A 9,731-nucleotide genomic window follows, 5' to 3' on the forward strand; every position below is an offset into this window, starting at 1 on the left:
TGGGGCTGCTGCTGGAGAGGAGATGCGCCCACTGGAACTCAAACGTCAACATCATATTCCTCCATGGGTCGTAGTAAGCCCTCGACTGCATGGTGCCCCCATCCACACTACAAGCAGGATACAACAAGAATAAGCAAACAGATGGACACAAAGCTGGGACACATGTCACACATAGATGCAGGTCCATCCACTACTGCCACCCAAACAAGTGGCCAGAGATGAGCCACGAGAGGACATAAACACCCATGTACAGCTTTACCAAGAACAATCCAAAGAACCAATGACCTCAACAGTGGAGCAGGCAGATAACATGGCACATGTTACAACGGCTGTGAAGGCGGAAGAATATTGCTACAGACTGAGAAGCCACCGTCATCATGTTAACCATGCAACTTCACTCTGTGAAAACTATGTGTTGATCGGCTGTGCACCGACCTCCACACATTAAAAAAAAACTCACGCGCAGGCATCATGTACAGCATGCCACATCAGATAAAACTATTTAAAATTTTTACTGGGCTGTTACTTCTCCTGAATGTTGGAGACCTTCTTTGTCAACCTACAAACAAATGTATTAACATTCTTTACATCATTTATCCAGTTCTAAGTCTATTCTGGCTGAGAGACATTTCACTATCCCAAGCCTAGCATGGCTGCTATCCTATTCATTATGTTCGGTGCAAGCTGAAAAGCTGAAAGCGTAACGCCATACCTTTGGGATTGTCCTGGGAAAATGAACATCCTTTTATTTGCAAAAGGATGGGAAGCCACTCTCCTGTGAAGAATGAGAAAGCAAAGGGAACTTGAGTGTGAGATCAAATGGCATCTTGGGGATTCTCTGCCAATTCTCTGCTATAGACTCCATTTGGTTTCTTCTTGACTTTTAGGAAAAAGCTGCTCTGGTGGGAACAGCACAATTAAATTACAACTGTATACCTGACTGACTACAGAAGACACGCTGGATAACTTAAGTGTCTTCTGCCTCCAACTGAAGTGCTGAAAATTTCTTTAGAAGCTTTAGGAATTGCTTAATAACATATATGCAACTGGGAAAAGAAAGCTTGTTTGCTTGACACTGACAGCTGGCTTGATCATTTCCAACAAATTCCTTGGGCATTTGGGAACATTGCCATTGCCGTTAATTAGAGAGCTACCACAACGCTTCAGAATAATACTGGGAAATCAGGGAGGACAGTAGAATCCCAATTACCCTTAGGAATATGAGGAATATCCACTAAATATTTTGCTTTGGATGCGAAACTCTTTAAGATGTTCTTTTGGAAAATCGGTAACTCTAGCAAAGAAAGAGGACTTTAGAAGGTATCAGCTTTGTCTTCAATTTGTACCAAAAGCTTATGCTTAGAGTGATGCATCCCAAACGCACAACAAGCACAGAAGGACAGGATTATCCATTAAAACAACACAACTCATTCAAAACTCAGATACTGACTTAGGGCAATTCTCCTCCCACCAAGGTCTTCTTTTTTGGTATCTTCCCACCTGCACCACCAACTAAAAGTAACAAAGAAAGGGTTGCTTTACATCAGCTAGGATACCTGGCCTAATGCTGTTTTTTTACAGGGATGTGTAGCAGCTCTCCAGATTTCAAGCCAAAGCATTTTCCCATCTCCTGATTCTTTCATTGGAGATGTCAAGGATGAACAAATTATTTGCGACCTTCCGCATACAAGGATGGACTGATTCTACCACTGAACATCAACCAATGGTTCTTTCCAGTATTATCAACCATTCACTAAAACTATTACAAAACTGGGTTTGCAAATACTGAAGACAACAAGTCTTCTAACAAGTGTAGAGATTGGCTCTTACACTGGATAAAAATAATGGCAATTGTATATTCTTTCCACAAGATGGCAGGCGTGTCAAATTTTACAATAGCAGGAATTAAGGAACATGAAAGGCACTGCAGACTAATTCAACCAGAGAAGTCAGCCATAGAAGTGCATCTGATGAACCAACCTGGACACAGTATATTATTTGAGAACACAGAAATGCTGGACCACTATCATGTCAGACTACACAGAGAAGCCATTGAAATCCAAACCATGTGGACAATTTCAACAGAAAGGAGGAAATCATGAAAATGAACAAAATCTGGCTACCAGTATTTTAAAAAATTCTAAAATCAGGACAGTAAATAAAGAACAACACTCAAAAACAGGGGAATTCCAGATATTAATCAATCAGGGCCAACTAACACCTTCAAACAAAGGATTCCCCAGGCAGGAATAAGCCAGGCCTTGAAGCTGGCAAGGCCATTAATGCTAATCAAGGTGATTAATTACAACATTCACACTGGCCTCCAACAGGTAAGAGTTCTTTCTCCCACCCTGGACCTTCCACAGATATATAAACCTCCCTTGCTTAGTTTCCAATATACCTCACAACCGCTGAGGATGCCTGCCATAGATGTGGGTGAAACGTCAGGAGAGAATGCTTCTGGAACATGGCCATACCGCCTGGAAAACTCACAACAACCCAATAACAATAACTTCCACCCCTGAGAATTCATGCCTAAGAAAATCCCATCGAGTTACCATAAGTCAACAAGCAAATTGAAGGAACATGCTATTATTTGTTTCTTTAAAAAATAGAATTACAAAATCCGCTACATGGAATTCTTTTATTTTCCGGGTTCCTAACTTAGATTTAAACTGACTTTAGCAAAAGTCAGGTACAACTTCCTTGAAACTCCAGAGCAGCCCCACACTTTGAGGTTGGTGTGAATATATGAACTGATTCTAATTTGGAACCAATCCCATAGTTCACACTGATCAGTGTTGCCATCACATTTTCTCTCCGCTCTGCAATGCAAGGAACAGAACATGGCACTTACCTTTCGCATTATTTGTCCGGAATATCCTAACTTTAGCATTCAATTATATATCTTTGAGGGGTTTTTTTTTGTGTAAGGAGCGACTTGAGAAACTGCAAGTCGCTTCTGGAGTGAGAGAATTGGCCATCTAGAGCAGATGTTGCCCAGGGGATGCCTGGGTGTTTTTTTATGTTTTACCATCCTTGTGGGAGGCTTCTCTCATGTCCCTACATGGAGCTGGAGCTGATAGAGGGAGCTCATCCCAGTCAGCTCTGGTTAGTACTTGGATGGCAGACTGCTAGCAAATATCAGGTGCTGTAGGCTGTATTTCAGAGGAAGGAACTGGCAAAATCCCATGCCTAAGAAAGTCCTATGAAATTCATAGGATCACCATAAGCTGAAAGGGGACATGAAGGCATAAAGACACATATAGGTGAAAAACCTTAGCAGAAACACCAGGAAGATTCCACAAGAGGGCAGGAGAAGCTCACTTTTGGCAGGATGCAGACCAAGGTAATTCATTCTCATTTTGACCTTTGTTTCTCCACCTCCATTATAATTTCCCTGAAAACGAGGAATACATGCATACAAACACTAAATAAATAAAAACACGTAAGTCATGTTATGCAAACATAGGCTGGCATGAAATGCTAGTCCTCCTTTCTGAACAGAGCTTGACATCATCACGAGAAATCATGCAGGTTAAATAAAATATGTACATATTCAGAGAGGACAAATGCTAATTTTTGAGTAGTGTTGATTAAAATATAGGCATGTTCTATGCATCTATGCCCCATTTCCAAGGGGCAACCATTTCAAGGGTTTCTTCACTTTTCCAAGATTTTGTTTCCTTAGGAGAGATGATGTTACAGAAGATTAATTGACATTTATGTAACTGAAAGATCATCAACACATACACACAGGCAGAGAGAGAAATATGAGTGTCACAGCATTAGCATTTCAACAGATTACTGTTCCCCATCAGCTGGATAAAGCGGAGTTGGACATTGTGTAGTTCCTCAGATATAGAGGACTGCAACTCACAGCATTCTCCCATTCTGGGTGCAGAGTCCAACAAGATCCGGGATGTTACACACTGTCTGCCTCTGGTCCAAAGGAACCCATAATGTCTCAGGATCTTCTGAGAGTAGAGCTTCCACTCCTAGTGTGCATCTACAACATTGGTTCTCAACCTTGGGTCCCCAGATGTTTTTGGCCTTCAACTCCCAGAAATCCTAACAGCTGGTAAACTGGTTGGGATTTCTGGGAGTTGTAGGCCAAAAATATCAGTTTCTTTTAGCTTTTTCCTGGGAAGGACTAAGCTCTTGACTTTTGTCACTGTACCCAGAAAAGAGTTCAATTTTTTGATAAGAGCTAAGATACATGGGCCGCAATGGCACAGTGGGTTAAACTACCAGTTGAAATCCACAGGATGGGGTCAGCTCCCGTTGTTAGCCCCAGCTTCTGCCAACCTAGCAGTTTGAAAACATGCAGATGTGAGAAGATCAATAGGTGGAAAGGTAACGGCGCTCCATCTAGTCATGCCGGCCTCATGACCTAGGAGGTGTGTATGGACAACACCGGCTCTTCAGCTTAGAAATGGAGATGAGCACCACCCCCCAGAGTTGGGCTCAACTAGACTTAATGTCAAGGAGAAACCTTTACCTTTACTTTAAGGTACAGTACTCCCACTGACCATTAGATAAGTCAACTCAAAATTTTAGATAAGTCAACTCAAAACTTCAAGACTGGTTCATGAGTATACAGAGCAAGGTTTCTCCAAACAAGTGTACTGTTTTCAACTATAAACCAAAAAGCACTCTAACTTGGTTCTTTTAATCATTACTATTTTGGCAAAATTCACAATACTAATTTATTTCATATAAAGCACACAGATGAATACAGCCACAAGGAAGAATGAGATTTTCTTCTGGTAGTCATCTTGGGAACATGTACATGTTACTTTTTAGAACCAGCGGCTCGAGAGCATGAGTGGGCTGTGAGTGTGCTACTCCTTTAGTAATCCCCATAGCAACCTGATTGGCAACTGTGTGATGAGAATGCTGTGTTATGTAGGCCTTTGGTGGCAACCAGCAAGGTTCTTATATTTTCTTTTCTTTTTTTGCATGGACCCCTGGTCTCACACAGAAGTATTTCCTAGTGTCCTTATTTGAATACATGCACCTACATACCAGGAATGGGGGAAGGATGGTTGGTCCGTCCGTCCTTCCTTCCAATTTATATATCAGCTCTCTGGTCCTACTCATTTTTGATTTTTTTTTTTACTGAATATGTCTGTAGGATATCACAATGTACAATCAGCTCACTGAAAAGAGAGAAGAAATAAACAGACAACAAATTTCCATCAAATTCTCATATGTTTTGGTATAGCCTATTCTCTTGTCCCTTCCATTTCCACACTTACATCTACTACAGCACAGCGAATAACGACTTGCACTAGGCATTATGTTTTAATCTCTATTTAATTGTATTTGTATGTTTTATTGGGGCCTCTGGTGGCACAGTGTGTTAAAGCGCTGAGCTGCTGCACGTGCAGACCAAAAGGTCCCAGGTTCAAATCCCGGGAGCGGAATGAGCACCCGCTGTTAGCCCCAGCTCCTGCCAACCTAGTGGTTCGAAAACATGCAAAATGTGAGTAGTTGAATAGGTAGCGCTCCGGCGGGAAGATAACGGCGCTCCATGCAGTCATGCCGGCCATGTGACCTTGGAGGTGTCTACGGACAACACCGGCTCTTCGGCTTAGAAATGGAGATGAGCACCAACCCCCAGAGTTGGTCACGACTGGACTTAACGTCAGGGGAAAACCTTTACCTTTACCTATTGGTTTTATCACTTAATATGTTGTATTTGTATGTCTGTAATATTTTTGGAGACTTTTTTATTATTTTCAAAATTATTGTATTTTTTTTTTTTTACAATATATCAGCTTTCTCAGGATGCAAAGCGACCTACATGCACATGGAACATAGTGGTCCCTGTTCAACTTCACATTATTATGAAGGAAAATGGGTTCCCTGGAACTACAAAGACAAGTATCCACTGTTATAGTAATACAGATTTTTTTTAATGTGATTAGACCTATATTTAGTCCAATACATCAATATGAATACAAAAACAAATAAAGCTATTGCTTTACAGTAAAATAAAGGATTGTTACATTCACAGTAAAAAGATTTTTTTCCTCGAAAGATGAATTGATTCCTTTTCTCATACATAGTAATTGTTCTTTACTAGGAAATAGTAGACTCCAAATTGTCATTCACCAGATTTTTGAAGGAAGAAGACACGGTGTGAATGTCCTCAGAAGATAATTTTTCACATCAATGGAAAAGATGGGTACTAGTTTACAACAATGTGATCACATTGACCTTCCATCTCCAACCAAAGACTAACAAAATTCTGGATCCAGATGTCACCCTCTTCTCCATACCCACTTCTTCCCATGAGAAATAATAAACTGTCAGAGGCAATTAGTTCCCATTGTTAAATAGTGATCACAAGAAATATATTAATAACATGTGCCTGCATCACAAGAACATGTGTCACTAATGCCTTGAGTTTATTGAGACTTATTAGAGTAAGAGATCTGCTGTTAGAATTACCGGTTCAAAAATGATGGCAGCAATTTGTTCTTGACGTGTTTGAAAACAAACTGAAACCGGCACCCAGCTGAATAGAACAAATTTAGTTCTTAAAATTATCCAAAAAATGATATATATAGATATAGATATATGAATGAAGCAAACTGGTAGAACATGAAATCACATTGATGTGGTATGGCATGGGGCCAAGTCTTTTGTACATTTTTCCTGTCAGCAAGTGCCTTCATTTCATTATAGGAAATATGCCTTTGGAGCACTTTCCTTGATCAGATTTCACTTATAAAGACATGGAGGTTTAAATTCTCTCCATGGTTCCATGCTGAACTTTACGGAGTAGTGAGAATTATGGCCGAAGAATCTCTTTAAAGTCTGTATGGCTGGCTTTCATATTGGCCGTCTCCTGCTCAAAGCTTCTTTGTGAATCATAAATCAAATGAATAGCATAATAAAATCACACTTTCTTTAAAAGTAGCTGTACAATGTGTTCACTTTGAGAAGCAAGCAAAGAATCCCTTTTCCTCTCTCAAAACCTTTCTCCTAAAATGCAGAACCCCATTGGTCTATGCTGTTATTTATTCCTTTACGAATTTATGCATTGCAGTGGCCTCAGCCGCCTTTTGCACAGTAGCTCTTCTGCAAAAAGGAAAGCAGGGCTTGTCCCATCGCAATTACAACCGAAAACAAAGGCCCCTGATTTTATAAGGAGGCACATTAAGGGTTGATGAAAGGGAATTTAATGACAACAGCTTCCCAGAGCTTGCGCCATTGTGTTTCAAAGGATTTCTGGAAAGAAAAGGTCAAAAGATACTACAAAGAGCTCATTTCTGTATCTATGAATAGATTAGTTGCATTGTAAAGTATTATCATCCCGGTGGGTAGTCAGAAGAACAGAAAACACGAACTGTTAGGAACACATCAGGCCATAATGTCATAAAATAGAAACAAGCCCATGTGTTCAAGAAAAAAAATTCACGGGAAGAGTTTTATTAGGATTGAGCTCCTTTGGGGCATTAGGTTGAGGAGACACTGACTAAATGCTTCCCCACTTCATCAAAAAAATCCCATTCTGTGAAAATCTGGTGAAGGGATTGATAAAAGAGTTGGAGCAAAGGGTTTTAGACCTTTCCTTCACACTTTTCCACATCCCAAAATTTCTGAAATAAGCATGTGGCTAGGAAGGACTGGACAAGATGAACGAGCTGAGGAGTAATTATGGCACACCTTAACTTCTTCTTCATTCACGCAGTCATTTCCGACTCTTCGTGACCTCATGGACCAGTCCACGCCAGAGCTTCCTGTCGGCCATTGCTGCCTGCAGTTCCTTCAAAGTCAAGCTAGTCACTTCAAGGATACCATCCATCCATCTTGCCCTTGGTCGGCCTCTCTTCCTTTTTCCTTCCATTTTCCCCAGCATCATGATCTTTTCCAAGCTTTCCTGTCTTCTCATGATGTGACCAAAATACTTCATCTTTGCCTCTAATATCCTCCCCTCCAGTGAACAGCCAGGCATTATTTCCTGGAGGATGGACTTCTTGTGGTCCAAGGCACTCTCAGGATTTTCCACCAGCACCAAAATTCAAAAGCATCTATCTTCCTTCGCTCAGCCTTCTTATGGTCCAGCTCTTGTATCCATAGGTTACTATAGGGAATATCATTGCTTTAACTATGCGGACCTTTGTTGCCGGTGTGATGTCTCTGCTCTTCACTATTTTATCGAGGTTGGCCATTGCTCTCCTCCCAAGAAGTAAATGTCTTCTGATTTCCTGGCTGCAGTCTGCGTCTGCAGTGATCTTTGCACCTAGAAATATAAAGTCTGTCACTGCCTCCACGTTTTCTCCCTCTATTTGCCAGTCATCAGTCAGTCTGGTTGCCATAATCTTGGTTTTCTTGATGTTTAACTGCAGCTCAGCTTTTGCACTTTCTTCTTTCACTTTGGTGATAACGCTCCTCAGCTCCTCCTCACTTTCAGCCATCAGAGTGGTATCATCTGCATATCTAAGGTTGTTAATGTTTCTTCCAGCAACTTTAACTCCAGCCTTGGATTCCTCAAGCCCCGCACGTCGCATGATGTGTTCTGCATACAAGTTGAATAGGTAGGGTGAAAGTATACAGCCCTGCCGTACTCCTTTCCCAATCTTCCTAAGCCTACATGAATTTCGTTTTTGATTTTAAAAACCTAAAAGACCTCAGTAGTTGGCTTTTCCAGGAGATAGCTAAGAGATTACATGAAAGGAGGAAATTTCTCCTCCTTCCCCAGCTAGGAATGTGATCTTGGCAAATACCTGTGAAGAAGAACTCAGTTGGAGAGAAATTTAGGAAAGCACAAGGACAAATAGGTTGCTGTCTAATAATCCACACCTGCCTGTTGGCATGTTAAAACGGTGACCCCATCTACAGCCATCTTTATATTTGTAAATAAGCCTACATATTTGGAAAATGCCAATAAATCTTGAGTGGCATCGTTCTAAAGGAATCTAAATCCAGGTAAACAATGGGTTTAATATTCATTAGAATATTCAGATGAATTTTATATTTGAACTATCCCTAGAGAATTCTGTCTTACGGTTCTTCTTTTTCTTTGGTGAGCTGAAAGAATAATAGAAAGGAAGCTAATCCATCTGGGTTTCAGATGAATTCTTCTTAGTCACTGAATCAGAAAAAGAAATATGACACATAGGCTGCAATAAACTAGTGAAGGACACCAGTACAGAATTTATTTTTCAGTACTAAAGGATAATGTAAAGGTTCACAAATTTCAGAGATAATTTATCCTCCCTTCAGAACTTAAAGTTAGGATATAAAGCTAACAGGAATGTAATGTTTATTTAACTATCTTGTTGGGTTAAATTGTTTCCTTCAGTTAAAAGGTGTATACAATTAAATGGGAAGGTCTGTCTTTAAGCTATTTATTATTTGCAATAGAAATAGCCTTGCCAAACCACAGATGGACGGTTCCATCTTGGAAGAGAAAGTTACACCAGGCAAGAGGGATTGCCTTTTTTGAGATGGTGCCTAATTTGACAAATAGATGCACAACCTAAATCAATTTGTGTGGGCAATTTGTAGGCTTTCAGAACTTGGTAGGCTGCCCATCAACTATAATCATGATAGCCAATGGTGAGATAACCTGGAATCAAGTAGAGACAGTCCCTGAGTTACAAACATCCAACTTACAAATGATTCATAGTTAAGAACAGAGGTGAGACAACAGGAAGGGAGAGAAATTTACCCTAGGAAGGGAAAGTCATCCCTGAAAGGGTTATCATGGGAAA

This window comes from Anolis carolinensis, chromosome 6 (genome assembly GCF_035594765.1).
Source record: "Anolis carolinensis isolate JA03-04 chromosome 6, rAnoCar3.1.pri, whole genome shotgun sequence".
NCBI classification, from domain to species: Eukaryota; Metazoa; Chordata; class Lepidosauria; order Squamata; family Dactyloidae; genus Anolis; species Anolis carolinensis.